We start from the raw sequence: 21,758 nt of genomic DNA, 5'->3' as shown, positions 1-21,758 counted from the left end.
GCAGCACTAACACATCCAAACATCTTTTAGTTTTTCTGTCATAAGAAGTCAAAAGTAGATAAAACACTGTTCATAATTAATGTTTCAGTATTTTATTTTATTTGGAAATGATCTAGATATTTAATGACTATCCCTCATCTAATTTAACTTAGCAAAAATCTAGGGTGTTAAGTTACCAAGAAGATTTAGATAAACTATTTAAGTAGACATAAGTATTGCTGAAAAGTTCATTCATAAACTTTTATCTTGCATCTATTTAATAATAAGTGTTCTTAATTATGTTTAGATTAGTCATGAAAATTTCATGAGATTAAACAGCTAACGATCAAATTAAATTATCTCACTTGCTGACAGATTTCTGAGATAACATGAACTCATTTAATCTTTAGTAAGCCTGAGATAATGTAAAAGTATTATATTTACTACTGAAAACTCTAAAAACATGGCTGTTTTCATTAAACCAACAAACTTAAAGTAGCTTTAATACTGAATTTTTTTTCCTAAATCACGTGAACCTGAAGTTCATTTGGATTAACTTTCTATTATATTGCTAAGAATTTAATTTATTTAAGTGCTTAGTGTTCTTTATGCCAAGTACATAAATCTCTTTTAAGAATTAATTTTAGCAATACCATCAAGAGGTAAAAAATACCACACATCTACACATCCCCATATATAGAGACACACATGAACATACAGACAGCTGCAAACAGAGACCTTAAAGTTCCCATGTTAAAATTACTGCCACAAATTAGTTATAATAATACAAAGCTCAATAGTTATAAAAGAAATTGGCTCTATTCAAATAACCTTTCCTCCTTTCCTTCTCCTTCTGACAAAAATTGACTCCTTGAAGTTTGCATATCAAAGAGATGGTCCAGATAAGAGTTCTGGAGAAGACCCTGGGTAGAATCTTGACACCTCAAAGGCACATGAGGAAAAAAAATACAAGATTTTGGTTCCCTCAGAACAATATGTACAAGCCTTTTGGGATGAATGGTAGAGGTTTAGGGATTGGTAAATAGGATTGATGGACTTCATATTGTTTCTGGAGCCACAACTCTGGTCTTGCAAAGACTAAATTTGTACAAGTACAACTGTTTTTAATTCATGGAAGAATTCAGTTGCCATCTAAATGATGTCAAAGGACTGACACACCCACCCACCGTTCGCCTGTTAGTATGCTTTTCTTTCCCTCTGAGTACATTTAGCTTAGAGAAGAAGACCTAAAAACAAAATTCTATCAGGCTCCATATACCAGCTTCCAATCTGACCAAATTTCTGATCACGAAGTTATTAAATCCATCCAAATGTCTTGCCAGGCTATACCTGGGGCAAACAGTACATATTTCTGGCAGCATTAAACAATTCTATGGACCCAAGAAATATCCTCATGAAGGTTATAAAAGATACTATCTTCACAAGATCAAGAGTCACTCCCAAAGGTTGCCAAAAGGACTGACAACCTGCATGTCCCAGGCAGGCAGAAAGCCAAACCAAGTTTGTAAAATGAGGCAAGCAAGAAGGCCATAGTTATCCCTGGGAGAGAGAGTATCAATAATGAATTGTTCTGGATTTGGAAAGGAAGGAAAAACATGAAATTTTATTTTCCTCCCAGGACTAGGCTCAGTAGGTAATTGGTTTACAAAAACTTTCAAGGATCTTCCCTGGTTTAAGAACTTCTTTAACTATGGCTCTTAGTTTGGCCTTTGACCAAGGATTGAAAAATACCTGAAGAGGATCACCCATTGCATTAGGTGGTCTTATTTCAAAAGGTAACCATTTAATAGTCTCTTCAAAATGGAAAGGCAATTCTAGACAATACTCAGTACTAGACTGAGTACTCAAATCAAGAAAGTAAAGGGGGATTACATCAGTCTTATAAGTCAGTCTTATAATCTTTAGTGTGAGATACCTTTTATCTCTTTACTTTTTCATGGGCCTTTTGCCATGAATCTTTCAATGAAACTATTCTGAAATTTTGAAATCTTTTGGAGGTTTCTGCATACCAATTAAAATAGCTATCCCGTTCTCTTTGTCTTTCAATTTTGGAGATGCAGCTTTCTAATTTAGTTTTGAGAAAAACAAGTTTAGCAAGATAGAAAGTTCCCAGGGTGCCTGGGTGGCTTAGCTGGTTAAGCGTCTGCCATTGACTCAGGTCATGATCCCAGGGTCCTGGAATCGAATCCTGCTTAGGGATCCCTGCTCAGCAGGGAGCCTGCTTCTCCCTCTCCTCCTCCCTCATGCTCTCACTTTGCTTTCCCTCTCACGCTCTCTCTCTCAAATAAATAAAATCTTAAAAAAGAAAAAAAAGGATAGAAAGTCCCCCATAATGGCCATTGAAAATTTAAGTTATCTCTAGTTAAGTTGGACCATTTGGTTAAAAATGTGCATGAGAAAGGACCATAGTTTTTAAACATAAAACCAACTGGGACCCCTGAAGTGGAGGTGGGGGTGCTCTCCACAAAGTATTTAGAGGATTGGAATCCCATTACTCAAAATCAGAGGTGCACGAAAACAAACAAGTACTCACCAGAAAGTACAAAGCCTTCATGAAAACAAAATGGACAAAGCCTTTGAACAGATCCCTAAATACAGCCTAAAGAGCTCAAAACACAGACAGAGTAGAGCTTGAATGCAGGAAAAAACATACCCTCAAACTCCAGGGTCAGGGACAAAGTGGTGAGCTCAATGGCCTCAGTGGATACTGGCAAGTGTTTGATCACCTGCCTTGGAGCTGTTGAGGTCTTTCTGGATCCTATTTCTCTGACACCAAGTAATATCAACCTGAAAAGTAGAACAGCCCATTATTTTACCAGCCAAATGGACTTATTTGGGAATAGCAAAGGAACTGCAATCCAGGACATGCAAGCTATGGCAAACGGAGGCAAGTCTGCATATCAAAGAAGAGGTGAGAAAGGAAGAGGTTGGATTGCAGGGGTTGAGGGGTTGCATGACACTTAAAACTGTGTAGTGTTATTGAAGAGTGGACTCAGATTAATCAAAACTACGTATTGTGAACTCTAGAGCAACCATTAAAATTTTTTAAGAAGTATAATTGACACACTAAGAGGTGATAAAATAGAATTATATAAAATGTTCAGTTAAACTAGAGAAGGCAGAAAAAGATGGAAGAAATGAAAAACAAATGCAACAAGTAGAAAATGCTTTATTCATCTACATAAATAATCACTTTAAATGTGAGTGGTTAAATTCACCAATTAAAATACAGAGATTGTCAAAGTGGATTAAACAAAACAACAACACAGGATTCAACTGTATATTACAAGAAATACACTTCAACTATAAAGACTCAGGATAAAAGTAAAGGGATAGAGAAAGATATACCATACTAACACTAATCAAAAGAAACCTGGAATAGCTATATTAATTTTGGAAAAAGCAGACTTCAGAACAAGGAGGTTTATCAGAGTTAAAAAGAAGCACTACTTAATGATAAAGGGGTCAATTCTCTTTGAAGATGTAACAGTCTTAAATATGTATGCATCTAACAACAGAGAATCAAAATACATAAGGTAAAAACTGATAGAACTGAAAAGAGAAATAGACAAATCCACTATTATAGTTAGGGCTTCAATAGCCTTTCATCAATAAGTACATAGATAAAGCAAATAGAAAATCAGTAAGGATACAGATCATCTGGATAGCACTATCAATTGATGTAATTGGCATTTATAAAATACACCATCCAACAACAGCAAAATATATTTTCTTCTCAAGCTCATCTCTATCTTGGGACATCCACCAAGATAGACCACATACTGGGCCATCACACACATCATAATGAATTTACAGGAATGAAAACATATAAAGTATATACTCTGACCAAAATGGAATTAAACTAGAACTTAGTAACAGAAAAATATCTGCAAGTCCCCAAATATTTGAAAATTAAACAACATACTTCTAAATAAGCCATGAGTCAAAAAAGTCTCAAGAGAAACTTAAAAATATTTTTAACTAGTTGAAAATGAAAATACAACTAACCAAAATGTATGGAATGCAGCAAAAGTAGTGCTTAAAGGGAAATTTACATCATTATGTGTATCCATTAGAAAAAGAAGAAAGCTCTCAAGTCAACAACCTGAGCTTCCACCTTAAGAAACCAAAAAAGAGAACAATTTAAACCTAAAGCTTAAAGAAGATAAAATGGAATTATAGGATGCTTGCAACCAGAGAAGAAAGTAAAAGAACTCAGCAAAATTGGTAAGTCTGTAGTTATCCTCATGTCTGGTAGAAAAGTCCTTCATGCATTCTTTTTAAGGTTGACAGATTCTCATCGAACTTAGACCTTAATTCCTCCCTAAAAGTTTTAGGGCCAGTGTATAAAAGCTCATTTAGAAATCTAGCTGGGTTTTATTTTTATATTGAGCAACCAACCCATTTATTAAGTGGTGTGAAGGCTAGGAGTTTTAAGTGGTCCAGAATAAGAAAGGGCTCTCCAGCAGAGTGGTGGAAAGATGGGCCTCTTAATGAATGGCACTGGAACAACAGGAAAACAAATAGGATATCTGACACTATAGTAGAATAAACTGCAAATAAATAAAAGATTTAAATGTACTAGAAAAAAATGTGAGAAAATTCAATTCATTAAGAAAAAGATGAGAAAATTTAATTAAACACATAAAAGTACTAGAAGAAAAACATGAGAAAATTCAAATAGAGATTTAGAGTAAGGAAAGCCATTCTAATTAAGACTAAAAATCTAATTAAGACTACCAGGCTATTGAGTCCAAGTAGATAAATATAAAAAAATTCTTTATAGCAAAAAAAAATTTATATTCCTTTTAAAATGAATGCATATAAAGCTTCTTTGATAAGCATAAAGTTCATATACTTAAATACTTACAGTTCAATAAATGTGAAATCTTTTGGTGTATAAAATTTATCAAGTGAAGAAAGTTTCCTTGTATTCCTAATTTTCCAAAAGTTTCTTTTTACTAAGGTCATAAGTAAGTGTGTTTTTTCAATTTTCTAATATAACTTGCATAAAACCAGAATTAGCTCTTCCTCGAAAATTCTGTGAACTGTACTCATAAAACTGCATGGGCTGGAGGGTTTTGAGAGGAGGGTCTTGGGCGTCATTTCCATATATTTAGTTCTTATTGGTCGATCCAAGTTCCCTATTTCCTCTTGCATCAATTTTGTCCTTGTATTTCTTTCCAGGAATGCAGCCATTTCATTCAAGTTTTCCATGCTCATAAAGCATATATCATTGATAATACTTATATTAATTCTAAATCTCTTCATTTCTATAATTGTTTTTCCTTCTTCTATAGTATAAATGAGACTGAACCCAGCTCTTTCTTCTATACCCATATTATCTTTATTAGAAGTTGAGGCTTTTGTATTTAACATCTACATTTTTTTTTTTTTTAAGAAAAAATCAATAGAGTTTGGGATTGGCCAAAGAGACTGCCTTTAATAGAGGTGTTTCTTGTTAAGGGTCCCAAGGCAAGTCACGTGGCCAAGCCAAGAGGCTTGTTTGAAGCTGGGGGGAGGGTAGAAACTGGAGTGAGAACGATTTGAAATTCAGAAAGGCAGAGTGAGATTAAGAGATCAGGCAGCTAGAAGTTGTTATTGTACAATTTTATTCCTTGATGTGTCAGATGTAATGTGTCACCTGAGGCTGGCCTCTGAGTATGAGAACTGCATTCTGTCTCTGCCTACTCCCAAGCAGCACAAAACTTAGTGCAAACATTACAAAGGAAAGCCATCACTCATTGCTGATTTTGCCCTAAATTCTGTCTGAAGAAAATGGGCCCATCTTTAAAACTCAGATTCTTAAAAAAAAAAAAAAGAAAAAAGAAAAAAAGAAAAAAAAAAGGGATGCCTGGTTGGCTCAGTCGGTTAAGTGTCTGCCTTCAGCTCAGGTTGTGATCCCGGGGTCCTTGGATCGAGCTCCACGTGGGGCTCCCTGCCCCGCCCGGGAACCTGCTTCTCCCTCTGCCTGCCGCTCCCGCTTGTGTGCTCTCTTTCTCTGAAAAATAAATGAATAAAATCTTAAAAAAAAAAAAAAACTCAGATTTTACACGCACACACACCCAATTCTGGATTTTAGCTAAATTAACCAGAAGGTGTTGTGTGGCAATGCGCTTTGGCAATATTCCCCGCCTTGAGCATGTACCTTTTGTCTTGGCCTGCTGCTTATCTCTTTGTGTTATCTGCCATCCCAGGTAAACATTTGAATTTTGGGATCCTGGTATAATAGATCTGTGAATATGGTTCCTTTGCAATCATTACAGACTCATCACCTGAGAATACGAGGTTTTCTGTGCACAGACCCACCATGTCCTGCCATTCATGCAACATCCATGTTCTCTGCTCACACCTGACCAGTAATAGTTAGCAACCTATAACAAGCCCTAGCCAGACACTGAATTTTGAAAATACCCTATGAAATCAGAGCTTGCTACTTGCTCTAAAATTTAACTTTTCGTTGTGATGTGAAATGTCTAAATGTATTGCATTAAAAATTATGTTTCTAAAACTCTTACGATGATAAGGGCGAAGTGCTCCTAACAACTGATACAAGGCTATAAAAAATAGGATAACAAATTGTGTATAATCCAAATGATATAAAATAAAATTTAAAATCATTTGGAGAAGACCTTATGGATGGACATGTACCAAAAATATCTTAGGTGTTGCCTCCATGGGTAATGTGACCGAGGGTGATTTTTGTTGTTGTTGCTTTTTACTTCTCTTTCCTGTGTCTTTCAAATTGTAATGAGAATTCACAGATGCTGTAGGTGAGCGCTCAGATCTCCCTTACCCCCCATACGCCATCCCAGCTGCTGCAAGTCATTACTAACAGCTTGAACCTGTGACCTTGTCCCCAGACTCCTCACTACCTGAGGGCCTGTGTGTGTTTGATTCAGAATACAGGGGAGACAATGCAGTGTTACAGTTTAAGCTCCAGAGTGCCCCCTCCACCAAGGTGGATCCAGGCAAGGCTTTACTTGCCCACACCCTCACTTAGCTCTTTCCCCCTCCCTATAATGCTTCCTCACTGCCTTACAAGTTTTTAGCAACCAACCCATTTACTGAGTGCTGTGGAAGGCTGGGAGTTTTCAGTGGTGCATAATAAAGGAAGGGTTCTGCAACAGAGCTATATACGCTGTGGCATTAGCAGCCCTACTACTCTGGCCATTTGGACATACATGTGAGCTCTCTCCTTCTCCCTGCCCCTTTCCTGTCCCTGTTTCCTGCTCCCCTCTCCCTCTCTCCCCGGTGGCACTTACTGAACCTCCCAATAGTCAGATCTACTAAGTGTTCAAGGTGTCAACAACTGAGGGACACCAGAAAAAAAAATTGGCCAGAATTCAATGTAGGAAATTGCACAAAACCAAACAAAAAACCATACTATAGGAAAAATCTAAAAGCAGAACTTTGCTGAATTTTCTTGTGCTCATGATATGGTTCATTATGAATTTTTTTGACAATATGTACAATGAGGCAATGTAATCGTTTTTAATACTTAGGGCTCCTAAAGATCTTAATCTAGTCCTGTCCTTTTCTTTAGCCCCTACTAATCTCCTTGTCATGACAGTTTGGCATCCTAAGTATCCCTGGCTTTCCCACTGTCACCCACACTGCCCACACCCTTATCCTTAACTGCCACCACCCTTGGACTGGCTCACGTCCACTGACCTGATGTTTTACAAGAGTGTTCCTAATTATCTCCCTGTCCGGATCATACCATCCTTCCCACAGGACCGCTGGACTGGCTCCTCTCAAAAGCAATTCCAAAACCATCTCAGTCCCTTGCAACAAACCAATTAACAGAACAGAACAAAATAATACTTCATCAGTGGGTACCACATGGACAACAAGACAAGCCCCTTAGCGTGACTCTCAAAGTTTCCCTGGCGTGTTCTGGGGGTTCTCAAATGTGACTTTCTGACTGGTTTTATCAGATCCATTTGGAAACTGTTGTATTTCCTGGAAGGGGGCCCAGGATCTACATATTTATCAAGTTTCCCAAGTGTAAAATGTGAAAACTTCTCTCCACCACCCCAAGCTCAATTCTTGTTACTCACTCACTCCTCACTCCCCAACAAAAACTGTGTTTCCCAGTCCAAGGCTTGTTAAAATCATCTAGGACATTTTTTTTTTTTAGCAGCAGTACCCAGGCATCTCCAGACGAATTAAAGTAGACTATGTGGGAATAAAGACCAGAAACTGTTATTTTTTTTTAAAGATTTTATTTATTTATTTTTCAGAGAGAGAGAGAGCACGAGCAGGGGGAGCGGCGGGCAGAGGGAGAAGCAGGCTCCCCGCTGAGCAGGGAGCCCAGTGAGGGACTCGATCCCAGGGCCCTGGGATCATGACCTGAGCAGAAGGCAGACGCTTAACTGACTGAGCCAGCCAGGGGCCCCGAAACTGGTATTTTTAAAGCCCCAAGTGTATCTGCTATGCAGCCAGGGTGATGACCTACTGGCAGCATTTAAGGTTGAGCTGCTCTGAGAAGTAACTACATAGGTATGTCGCACATCACCTCCATTCCGTAATACTCCCTACCTAGAATGTAGCTCTGCCCTGGTCTTTGCTGAGCTAATGCCCCTTAAGACTTGGCTGAGCTAATGTTAATAATCCCGGGGAGCTCTCCCACACTCCCTCCTGCAGAGTGGGTTTAGTCCACTTTCTCTGGGAATCTATAACACCAAGTCCATTTCTCTAACATTGTAATTAGTATCATTGTGCACACAACATAATTGTTTCTCTCTAGCTCCTCCAAGTAACTTTGGGCTCTTTAAAGGCAAAGACCCTAATTCATATATCTTTACCTCCTTTGAGCTTAGCTGTGTCTGGCATATAGTAGGTACTAAATAAATAGTTGTTGACCAAATAAATGAGTGCATGAAAAAAAGAATGGCTTACTCTTCTTGATAAAATCGTGGTTGGGTCACCTGCCTGGAGTAGCATCCTAGCGTGAAGTTAGAATATTGGAAAGAAGACAATATTTGAGAATGTAGTTGTGAATTACCAGGAGATGAGTGGAAGAATTTAATTTTGCGAATATATTAAAGTGTGGGAATAAATTTCTTTACTGTATTTAAAATATCGGCTTAACTATGCAATCCTTTCTATGTGCAAGGAACTGCTGGTGCCATATGGCTGTATGAATGTAATTAGGAAAGACCCAAAGACAAGTTAGTTATTGTTGTAATGGATTGTCAGCCCTTTACACCTTAGTGTAAATAAAAGCTTTGAAGGGAGAAGGGTGCCATCTACTGAGAAAATGGAGCATAACACAGAAGTGAAAGCTTCAGAGATTTCTCATTTTTAATTGTTCCTACGTAATTTCTTGCTCTTTCCATCACATATTTCATCAAGTACTTTTCTAGGTCATTTTAAACAGATTCATATTTAGGAAAATTCATATCTCCTCAATAAATATTCATGCTCTTTTTTTAAAAAGATTTATTATTTCTTTATTTGAGAGAGAGAGAGCAGGAGCGGGGGGAGAGGGGCAGGAGCAGAGGAAGAAGCAGACTCCCTGCTAAGCAGGGAGCCCAACGTGGTGCTCCATCCCAGGACCCCGGGATCATGACCTGAGCAGAAGGCAGACTCTTAACCTACTGAGCCACCCAGGCGCCCCTCCATACCCATTTTTAAATACATCACACTTTGGGCGCCTGGGTGACTCAGTAGGGAGCCTGCTTCTCCTTCTCCCTCTCCCCCTGCCCCTCTCCCCCGCTCCTGCTCTCTCTCTCTCTCAAATAAAGACATAAAATCTTTAAAAAATACATCACACTTTGTTCATACTTTCCTTAAAACTTATAATGTTTTTCCTAAATATCTTTAATTAAGATTTTAAAGAATAAAAATTAGTGGCTAGCATATCTCCAATGTCCAGGCTGTTATTATTCATTAACAAACAAAAAACACTGCCACTTCTTCTGTGAATAAATTCGGGGGAGGTGAAGCATTTTTTTTTAAGATTTTATTTATTTATTTGACAGAGAGAGAGACACAGCGAGAGAGGGAACACAAGCAGGGGGAGTGGGAGAGAGAGAAGCAGGCTTCCCGCTGAGCAGGGAGCCCGATGCGGGGCTTGATCCCAGGACCCTGGGATCATGACCTGAGCCGAAGGCAGACGCTTAATCGACTGAGCCACACAGGCGCCCCATGGGGAAGCATTTTTGACACAAGACAAGGACCAGGTATGTTCACATTATTTAATACAAAAGGCAAATGATGCTCAACTAAATGTATCGTCAGAGCCTGTGCGAGAGGGCATCTGTGACATTGCAGAGAGCACAGAGTACAGCTAAGCGAATCACATGGATCACACTCAAAGGAAGGGCCACGTGAAACCAGTTTTTTGGTTCCAAGGGGCAGAGTATGGCTAATACTCTGTTAGTCAGTGTCACAAGAAAGAAGAAAAGGATCCTTCCTTGTTCCCGGGAGACCTAGTTATTATTCAGATGGGAGGCTGAACCAGTCAATTCTGCTGCATTCCTGCTCTGACCCCCTGACAGTTCAAGCACAAGTAGCAACCACATTTATTGACCAGCAGTCCAGTCCCTGAGCTTTTTACCTTATAGATGGTGTATCATTTAATCAAAATGTTCAGGGAGGGGGCACCTGGGTGGCTCAGTCGATTAAGCGTCTGCCTTCGGCTCAGGTCATGATCCCAGGGTCCTGGGATCGAGCCCCACATCGGGCTCTCTGCTAGGCGGGGAGCCTGCTTCTCCCTCTCCCACTCCCCCTGCTTGTGTTCCCTCTCTAGCTGTCTCTCTCTCTCTCTGTCAAATAAATAAAATAAAATCTTTAAAAAAAAAAAATGTTCAGGGAGGTAGGGTTGATTTCGAGTTTAATGAGGAAGAAAAAGAAACTCAGAGAAACAGAAGATACTTACCATAACTCATACATCCAGGGAGTAGCTGAAATTCCAAGGTCGGTCTCTTTGACCCTCGACCTAAATTACCCCACATGCTGAGCCTGCATCGTAAGGGGAGAGGAGACAGTCTCTCCAAGGAAAAAAATAGTTGTTGGGCAGCATCGAAGAGAAACTAATTCTTAGACTGGGGATATAGAGTTGAGTGAACCCCCATTACTTTGAATTCTTTGCAATATCTGTGAGGAAGTGTTTCTCAAAAGGCTTGAAGGGAAAATTCATCATTCTCAGGGTCCTCAGGAAAAAAGGATGCTGCGTGTTCAGTTGGATTTGGGAACTGCTGCAACCTGTATCCTTTCTTGAAGACTCAAAATATTCGTTTTATAGTAAGAGCTCTGAGAGGTAAAGAACTCTGTTTAAATTGATTTATCCAAGGCTTCATGCAGAATTTTTCTTGTAGCACATCTAACACCCAGTGAAAGGAGGTAGAAAGTGTCCTAGCCAGTCATTGTGAGGAGTCATTAATGGCTTTTAAGCAGGACATTGACCCTGTCAGTCGGATTTGCATTCTGACACAGGACTTGGCAGATGGGGTTTGGGACTGGGAGGGACTGAATATGAAGAGCAGCCACAACCTGAAATAAAATATCTGGGGGAATAGGAATAAAGAGAGAGAGAGAGAGAGAGAGAGACAAAATGGAAAAATATTTAGAAAGTAAAATTAATAGGACTTGGAGAAAGATTTGATACAGGAAAGTAATAAATAGCAAAATAATCTGCAGATTTCTAGCTTAGGGGGCTGAGTAGATGTTGTAGCATATGAGAGAGAGAAATTAGTTTAAGTTTTAAATTCAGTGCTTTCCAAATGTATTTAAATCTAGCCTTATAATAATAATAATTATTATTATTATTATCATTATTATTATTTGGATATCCGATGGAACTGATGTCCTGCAGAACACACTTCCTGAAACAATGCCATGGGACGCTTAAGCCTCAGAAAGGCAACTGGCCCAGAAAATCTGCTCGACATCATCCAATTTTTACAGGGAAAATCCTGAGAAAAATCTTATTGAAACAAACGAATGTTGCAGGTTAAGTTAATGGTGCAAAAATAATTTAAAGCGACATGTAAACTGAACTGAAGAGAAAACCCTGATCTTTCCTGCCGCTCTGAGATCTAGAGCAAAGGGTGAGCAAACTAGAGCTCTCAGGTCAAATCCAGCCAATTTTTGTAAATTCAGCCCACCACCTATTTTTGTATTTTTTGTATTTTATTGGAACATAGCTGTACTCCTCTATTTATATATTGTCAGTGGCCACTTTCATGCACCGATGGGAGCATTGAGTAGGTGTCACAGAGACTGAATGGCCTACAGAGTTTAAAACATTTATTATGTGCACCTTAACAGAAAAGTTTGTGAAACCTTGAGCCAGTGAACTGTGAAGCACATTGGAGATGCTTGTAAAAAAAATTAGCAAATTGATATATTGAAATCCAAGAATATGAACACCAATACATTTGCAACCTGTTTCTTCAGGCTACACCAGCTGATGAAGACAAAGAAATCACCACGAAGAAATCCAAAGTGGAGTTCTCTGGTCCAGCTCCCACTCTGCTTGCAGAAACTCAGGAACACATACCTACCAAGGTTTATGTACACTTGGCATTCACCAGCTCCCCCACCTCCATTGCTGCCATTGTCCCCCCACATCTCTGGCTCCCACTCCCCCTAGCAGGCTGGCCCAGGTAGCGACTAACAAACACCACCTTGGTGCTTCCTGGAGCCTAGATCAGTTACGAATGCATTCAGCGGCAAATAGGAGATTCCTTCTATATAGAGGTGTCACACACACACACACACACACACACACACACACACACAAATAGGTGTTTCTACAATCAAAAAAAAAAAATCTAGCCTTAAGCATCCAGAGCTGGTTCCAACCAGGAAAGAGAAAGGAGGAAGAACGGCAAAGGGCTGCTGGAGCTTTCCAGCCCAAATTGTCTTTTTCAAAGACTTTCCTGGTAGCCCAACCTAATGGCTTCCACTAACACCTCATGACTCAGAACGAGCTCACGCGGGAATCTCTTCCTGCAAGGGAATCTGGAAAGATGAGTGTGTAAGCTTTCCAACCCATATAGTAGTTGAAGGGAAAGGACACTGGGAATGGCTTTGGGAGTAGCCAAACTACAATATCTGGCTCAGTTCCTTTGCTTTGTTCCATTCTCCAACACTTCTCACCATTCTTGGTCCAAGCAAAGACAATGCCTCCCACTCCTGTTGGTGCCTCCACATCGATGTGAGCCCCACAGAGTCCTGTTGGCTGGGTTCAGCAACTTATAGAGATGTAGAGGCTGTGGCCTTGTGTTTGCCATTGGCCTTGACTTTGCCATCATCTCTCCTCCTTTCTCATTCTAAAGCTTGAAAGAATCTTGAACGTGTACCAGGTCTCTTGAAGAAAACTCTTTCTGATGTCCTCCCTAGCATCTCATGTTAGTTAATCTCTGGAAGGGCTTCCGGATATCTCCAAACAAGGCTGAATCTATAGGTTGTGTACAGCTCAGGATCCCCCTCTGTGATCCTCACAAATCAAAAGTGGATGGAAATATGTTCAGAACACCAGTGCTCAGGGCTTAGGTGGGGCTATGGAAGGGAGTATTTATGAAAAACATACCATTTGCATAAGTTTAAGGTCTACATTTTAATGATAAAATGTTGAATATTTAATATAACGTAAAATATTAAAGTCTGTATTTTAATTACAGATATTTTGCCTTTTTAAAACCAGACCAGACAGAAATTCTTGGAAACATAGGGACTAGTACAACGTCATGTTCTTAAATTTAGTAAGAATCTGTACTTAGAGGGTGGATGAATGGTTAGTTGGTTGACTAATGTTTGGTTAAAGTCTATACTAAAAAAATACAAAATATGTACTATTTATTGCATATTAAAAAAAAATCTGCCTTCAAATCAATCAGATAGAGTTTTTATTCTCTAAATTAAAGAAGTTTTACTCAACTCAAATGCATCACAAAATAAATATTTACACCTTTACTAAATACATTGCTTTGGTCACATGTGACACTAACTAGGAATCTAACATTATAACATAATAATAAATTTTGGTACAGAAGATTCAAATTCAACTCATATGCATTATCTCATTTGACTTTCACAATTATTTAGTCACTCCATTTTCTGCAGACTGGATCAGCCACCTCAGAAACATGGCTCCAAATTTAAGGGGCACTAGTTAACGGCTCCCTACCTCCCCCAAATATTTTTGCAATCAGCTCACTAATGCTTGACATATTTTCATAAGAGATAAATCTTTCATTCCACAATTAGAAAGAAGACCAAGCAAATTTCACACACAGGTGTGAAGGCTAGGCACAGATGAAGGGTTCAGGCTCTAGACAGGCCAATGGATCCAACATGAGCTCAACCATTGTTATGTTTTCTCTTCTGTAAAATGGGATGATAATTCTCTGTACCTCGTGTGTTCTTTTTCCACGATTAAATAAAATAATATTTACAAAGCACTTAGTGAGCCTGGTAGCTAGGAAGGACTCCATAAATGTTAGTTGTTCTTGTTCTTGAACTCATGGGAAAAGGAGAGAGAGTGAAAAGAGCACCAAGGTATCTAAGGGGAGAAGAGATATATTCCACAAAGGAGAAAAGAACACCAGAAGAATATAGAAGTTCCTGTGGCACATAATGGACAAAGAGGCCAAACTTCCCGATTTTTACAGTTCAGTCGGTGCGCCAGCCAAGGGCTCATGGGCAGTGGAGTCTGACTCACGGGGGGAGGCAGTGCAAAAATCCACCACCAGATGGCAGCATAGAGCTACTACCATTTTCACCCTCGGGCAGCATTGCAGTTTCATCCTGCTGAGCTGAGTATGACGTTCCAAAGAATTGGGTTCACAGCAGTGCAAATCGGAATTATCCCAGCCAGACTCTCGAATGCACTAAGCCCTGAGTGCTAGTGTTCCTGAAATCCTATTTCCATCCACATTCCCTCCCTCTACCTTTTCTTCTTGCTGTTCTTGGGAAGATGGAACGACTGAGTAAATCTGATTTACTCAAACAAGAATCAGTCTACACCCAAAGTAAAGAATTGTAGGGTCCGCTCTGCAGTAATCATTTTAGCTGTTCTTTCTAAACCCATAGTACTTCAGTTATGGCTAAAACTTTTATTACAACAAACCACCCTTTGCTGTGCTTAACAGCACCACCAGTGACAGGCAACCCACATTCTGACAAGAGCAGTTCAAAAACAAAGATGCCACAGAAACCCAATTGCTTTTTGGTAGAAAAGTCAAGCATTATTCCATCAACATCTCTTAAGACCAATTTTCTGATACTGAGTAGCTTCTAAATGGATTCCTATAATTAAACATATTTCATCCCCAAACCCAAAATCTTTATGAATTTTCATTGTAGATCCAGAGAAATAGGTCCTTTTCCTTTATAGCCACAATTAGGAATAACAATGTGATCTATCCACCATAGATCAAAATATTGTAGGGCCATCATTCTAAATATGTTCATTTTTAATTGGGACCAAGGAAGTCATTCAAGGAGAAGTTCACAGGTATATATAATATCCCCCGAATGCTATAATTTACATTTGGTGCTTAAATTTAGTCAACAGATGTGAAAAATATATGTATCCAAATCATTCCTTAGAAACTATACACATGCAGAAGCTGAAAATATTACTCCTGCTTAGGTCAATATTCCCTTACACTTGAAACATTCCCCTCATCTGAATTTTCACCGTGATAGGACTCAGCCTGGTACTTCAGTATATTCATATCCCATTTCTGTAGGTATGCCCAACTTGAATATGGATTAAATGGGAACCCATGTCAATTTAAAAAATATTTCCAAAACTGTTTTTCAATAACAACACTACAGTGAGCTGAAGACAAAAAAAAAAAATCACTATTTGAAATACGGGTTCTTATCCTAAAGTTAATATCACCAGTAATTAACTTTTTCAGCAATAATAACAAGCCACAAAATGCGTCTCTTAAAATGATGTGCTGAGAAGGCTGTTGTTCTCAGGTGGGACTGCTTGCAAAAAGCATGACCTGAATCCAGTTATGAGGAAATCATGGGTAAACCCCAACTGAGAAACATTCTACAAATAATCGGGCTGTACCTTTAAAAATGTTACTCATGGAAGGCAAAAGAAGGAGGAAAAACTGATCCAGGTCAAAGAAAACCAAAGAGACATGAAAACGAAATACAACATGTGATTCTGGATTGGATCTCAGACCAAGAAGAAAAAAATCGCAGTCTAGGACACTTCTGGGACCATCGTGTGAAATTCACACAAGATCTATAGATTGGGTATTAATCATGTATGGATGTAAAGTTTCCTGATTTTGAGAATCGCACGTGGTTGTATAAGTGGATGTCCTGTTCTTAGGAAATATACACTTAAAGCTTTTAGGAATAAAAAGCTATGAACTCTCAAATGACTCAAAGAATATATAATTTTTATGTGTGTAAAATACACATAAGAGAGGGGAAGTACAAACATAGCAAATGTTAACAATTGGTGGATCTGAGTGAAGGGTATATCAAAGTCCTTTACTATTTCTGCAACTTTTCTATAAATTTGAAATCATTTCAAATAAAAGGTAATCCACTAAAAAAAAGTAGCCAGAAAATCATTCCAGACTCAGATCCAGTAAAGCAATTTTGACTTTATTCTTTTCTTAATAAAACAACATGTACCAAGGGGGGGAAAGGGGAAAATTTTAAAAGAAAATAAGATCGCCCACAACCCACGCCCCTATCCTGCAGGTGCTCTCCCGTCTCCAAGGTTCCTCCCCTGTTTTTGCTGCCATGCACTTTTGTACCCTTTCTGTGGTTGCTCCAAGCCTCCACCATCTCTTAACTAGAGATTGGGCTCCCTGCCTCTACCTGTCCCCTGTCCATCCATTCTCACCAGAGCAGCCAACATGTGTCCTTTCGTGTTCAGCACTTTCGGGGAAGTTGGACACATTCGCCAAAAACAAATAAAACTCACCGAAGTAGAGATTTTGGCAAAATACATAATGAAGTGTCTGGATAAGTATGTTGGCATCTGAAGACATCCAACTTTGTTTACGATCAGCAAATTCCCTTCTACTCTCGCTCATCCCTAGGGTTGACCTTCTGCCAAATGCCCTCAACTCTAATTTTCTCCTCCCCTCTCTTGAGTGGGCTGCCCAAATTCTACCTTACGCTGTGGCTCTCTCTGGCTGGGGATTTCTGAAGCCAGGCAGCTGTATCCTAATCTCTCAAATCAGGTCAGATTGGGCTCTGCCCTCTGGTGGAGCCAGAGCCTCCCGGGTCTCCCTGAAACCTGCAGGTCAAGGGTTAGGCACCCGATACTGAGTATAACTCTGCCACTAACCGGCTGCAGACCTTTGGCAAATTGTATAATCTTTCCTGTTCTCAAATTTCAATTAAGTAAAACAGAGGATTAAATAATTCCTAAAATTGCTTTTAGTTCTGAAAGACTATAATTCTATGATTCTATAGCCAGGAAAAACAGAAATAACCAGAAAATCAGGAGCAGAAAAATTTTGAAATGCAACAGAATGAAAGATGATCACGAGCATTATAGGTTTATTTTAGGGCTTCGATGCAGAAGATAGAAGAGTAAGACTCCCCTCACACAAGCTGGTAGAGTAGAATTAGGTGATTGGAGACTAGTAATTATAGGATGAGATAATAAATGACTTAGTAAAAATGGTTGACCATCACTCTGACCAGGGATGGATGAATGACACATCTCCAAATGCTGTGATCAAATATCTCTGAAACCAAATTCTAGCAGTGAGTAAGCTTTTCTTTCTTTATACTTTCAACATCTTGAGAAGTATGGTCAGTTTTTTTAGGTTACTAGATCAATGGTTCTCAAAGCAGGGTCTACGAGTCTAGACTAGAGATCAGAGCATTTCAGTGAGGAGGGAAGGGTTGATGAACAACAAGTCTAACTTTTTATGAAGTAGATGAGGAAAGTAAAGACGAGACTGGCTGAATGACTTGTCAAAGGTCACACAGAGGGGTGCCTGGGTGGCTCAGTCGTTAAGTGTCTGCCTTGGGCTCAGGTCATGATCCCAGGGTCCTGGGATCAAGCCCCGCGTCAGGCTCCCTGCTTGGCGGAAAGCCTGCTTCTCCCTCTCCCAGCTTGTGTTCCCTCTCTCGCCGTGTCTCTCTCTGTCAAATAAATAAATAAAATCTTTTTAAAAAATTAAATAAATAAAAATAAAAAAATAAAAGATCACACAGAATGGTGGTTCACTCCCAGAATGTCTGAGTGGGTGTCTCATTGCCATATGTCCTCATCCATGAAACACTTCTAATCAGTCAGTATTAGGCTGGTCTCCATGCTCTTACTAAGGGCAAGGCCATGTTTGACTTCTGGCATCGATTCACACATTTCAGCCCTGTTCTAAGCCTCTGGGACTGCATGTCAGCCTAGGTACATCATATACAAGGCCATCTTTATGGTGTTGGAGTCATTTCACCCCTCCAGGATGGGGTCCAACATGCACACCCCCTACCTCCCTGCTGCGGGTTCCAGCAGAACCTGCTATCATGTATCCCCTTTGCAATATTCTCTCATGAAAACAAATATAACATTTTTTTTTAATCAGGTAGGCAGCATCTTCAAGACAAACAAGAATGTAATTCCTTGAATCTCAAGGTCTTGGATCTTGACACTTAATAAAAACCTCCCCAATCATCTAGAAGGTTTTTTTGTTTTTTGTTTTTTGTTTTTATTGTAACTCTACACCTTCCAGGTCTCTTGAGCTCTTTTGTAACCAATAGCATTCCAGAAGAATGAAAGTGATCCTTCGTCAATTCAAAAGTTTGAGAATTCCTAACCTAGGAATTTGGATTTAGAAGGACAGAAGGTCTGAGACCCTTGTTCTAGAGAATCTAAATGCACAGTTTAACTTATGAGATCATTCACAGGAAGGAGGAGTAGTAGAATCAGGAGATTCAATATCTCTTTGTTAGAAATCAGATTATCTGAATCTAAATACGTATTCCTTAATTTTCTAGCCATGGGAACATGGGCAAATCATTTCACCTCTTCAAATCTCATTTAGATCATTGGTAAAAACAAGTTTGATGACAAATTTGATAACACATTTCAGTTATTATTACTATTATTATTGTTACTGTTATTAGCAGTTGCTGAGAAAGCAACGTCGCATAGCATTTGGGCTTGTGGGCTCTGAAATTACATTGCATACATTAAAATCCTGCCTCCATCCCATACTAATTAGGTGACTATGTGCAAGTCATTTTAACCCCAAGTCATAGGTGTTTCTTCTATAATGTAAGGTTGAAGGTTGTCATGAAGAATAAGTGAGAAAGAAAAGCAATGTATCCACAGAAAGTGCATGGCACAGTGCTTGGTGCATAGTAAGCATTTAAAAATATTAGTTATTGTGATTACTAATGGAAATGTAGCATGAGCAACAGCAGTGGTAATATTGCTTTATTATGGAGACAACTTGTAGTTATTAACAGTGGAATATCTCCCCAAAAAATGTTTTTGGCAGAATGAATGTTTCCATCTTTGACTAGCGCTCATCACAAATACCCATCTTCTCTGAATGGCGCAAGGACCTTTGAAAGAACTTTCTAGAGGAACTGAAAGAACATGTTATCTAGTAGTATTCTAGACAAGGAAACATTTTTCCCTCCTGAGCTGATCTGTGTGTTCTGACTTTATTAAAAATCTTTCTTGTGCCACTGTAATAGTCAGGACACTGATAAAAACAATAAAAACTCCTGCCAATAGTTCTAATATAACAATTTTCACTGGTCTAATATTATGAGTATTTTAAGTATTTACCTGCAGTCAATTGATTCTCAAGCAGCACTATTATATAATAGATGTACACTGGATTTGAAGTTGAAACAAAACCAGATACATCGTATATTAACTGCCCCTCCATCTACCATCTTGGACAGAATACTGTGGCCCTGGACTATTGCTGAATATTTATTTTTTATCTATTTCCTCATCTATGAAAATAGGAACCTTAGGAGCTGCCCTGCCTGTCTTTGAGGTTGTTATTGGAGATCAGATGAGGGAAAACTCGGAATTGAATTGTAATTGAAGTCCTGGTACAAATTTAATTTGTTCTTATTTCAAAATGTGAGCTCACTCACCCACACAAACACGAATTCTTGGGTTTTGTTTATACTCACTGAAAAACAACTTATTTGGTTAGTACATTTACCCCATCGTTGGGCCTGGATTTGGCTCTGGAAGAGGAAGGACAGGCAGTTGCGGAATATGCTCTCAGGTATTCAGATGCAGATCTATCTTCTCTGAGAACAAGGAGGCCTGCTCCTGCCCCAAGAGCTTTTCAAAGACGCCTTTAAGGAGTTTTACCAGGCCTTCTCCGAGCTGCGCTCCCGCCAAAACATATATTGACATGATAAACCACAATGGATTTAAGTGTTTAAAGTCAAAAATACACTGTTAAAAATAAGTACTTCAGTTGGCTGATGGAGCAATCATACCTGGGGGCTGAACTGAATTTGTTTAGCATAAACCACAGAGTAAACTTTTTCTGGACATTTTGCACGGAAGCAGGGAAAGCTGAAGGCGAAAAACACAATTCCATGAAACATTTCCTCATTGTTACATTATGGAACAATTGCAACTCATAGCAGAGTTACAAAGCTAAGCCAACAAACCCTGACATCTCTGTAAAAATGTTTAGGTTCAAATTAAAATTAAATATGCTTCCCGTGCCCCTGGCTCTGTCTGCTTACTTCTGTCTCACACTTGTCCCTGATGCCTCCTGTTCTCCCCTTTCTGATGTCCAGAAAATCTGCTACCAAAGAATCCCCCAAACTTGAAAAAAAAAATTGCTGAAAACATCAGATGCCTATTTTTCACCTCTGTGTTCTGGGTTTGCCTGCCGGCGTTAAGAATGGAGGCATCCAGACTCTTCTTTTCCTTTGGTACACATAGTTCCTATTACATGTTCCAGTTGTCTCCATTGTTTTATTTTTTATTTTTTTTAATTTTTTTTTGGGGGGTGGAGTTGGGGCTAGAAGTCTGCTGCTTTGAGTCTTAGACCCATTACTTAGCCTCTCTGTGCCTCAGTTTCCTCATTTGTGACATGGGAATCTTTTTATTTATTATTTATTTAAATATTAACATATAATGTATTATTTGTTTCAGGGGTGCAGGTCTGTGATTCATCAGTCTTACACAACACCCAGCACTCACCACAACACAGTACCTTCCCCAATGTCAATCACCAAGCCACCCCATCCCTCCCACCCCCTCCACTCCAGCATCTCTCAGTTCGTCTCCTGAGATTAAGGGTCTCTTATGGTTTGTCTCCCTCTCTGGTTTCGTCTTGTTTCATTTTTTCCTCTCTTCCCTATGATTCTCTGCCTTATTTCTCAAATTCCACATATCAGTGAGAGCATAGGATAATTGTCTCCATTGTTTTAATTTGGCTGGAATATTGTGAAATATTTTGACTTGAGCAACTTCTTGTGTGGGTGGGATATCACAGGTGTTCTGAAGGATACAGGTGATTTTGTCTCATTCATTCAGTTCATTCAGGGAAACAACTCTGCCTCCAGCATATTCTAATAAGGGATATATTATTTTATTATTTTGTGAGATTTCAAGCACCAGCTTGAAGCATCAGAGGAGAGAAGCTCTGTTTAAGTAGATAAGTAGTTCCAAGAACTCTTGCTCCTATCATGTCCTCCAATTCAAAGACGTTCATACTGCAGGTGACCCCAAGAAGGTCTCAGAATTTGCTACAAGGGCCCTTGCTCTTCCACTTCTCCTGAACTGGTTCTCTGGTGCAGGGGTGGGAATT

The sequence above is a fragment of the Neomonachus schauinslandi genome, chromosome 4 (assembly GCF_002201575.2).
Source record: "Neomonachus schauinslandi chromosome 4, ASM220157v2, whole genome shotgun sequence".
Lineage (NCBI taxonomy): Eukaryota > Metazoa > Chordata > Mammalia > Carnivora > Phocidae > Neomonachus > Neomonachus schauinslandi.
Note: the sequence above shows the minus strand (reverse complement) of the source record.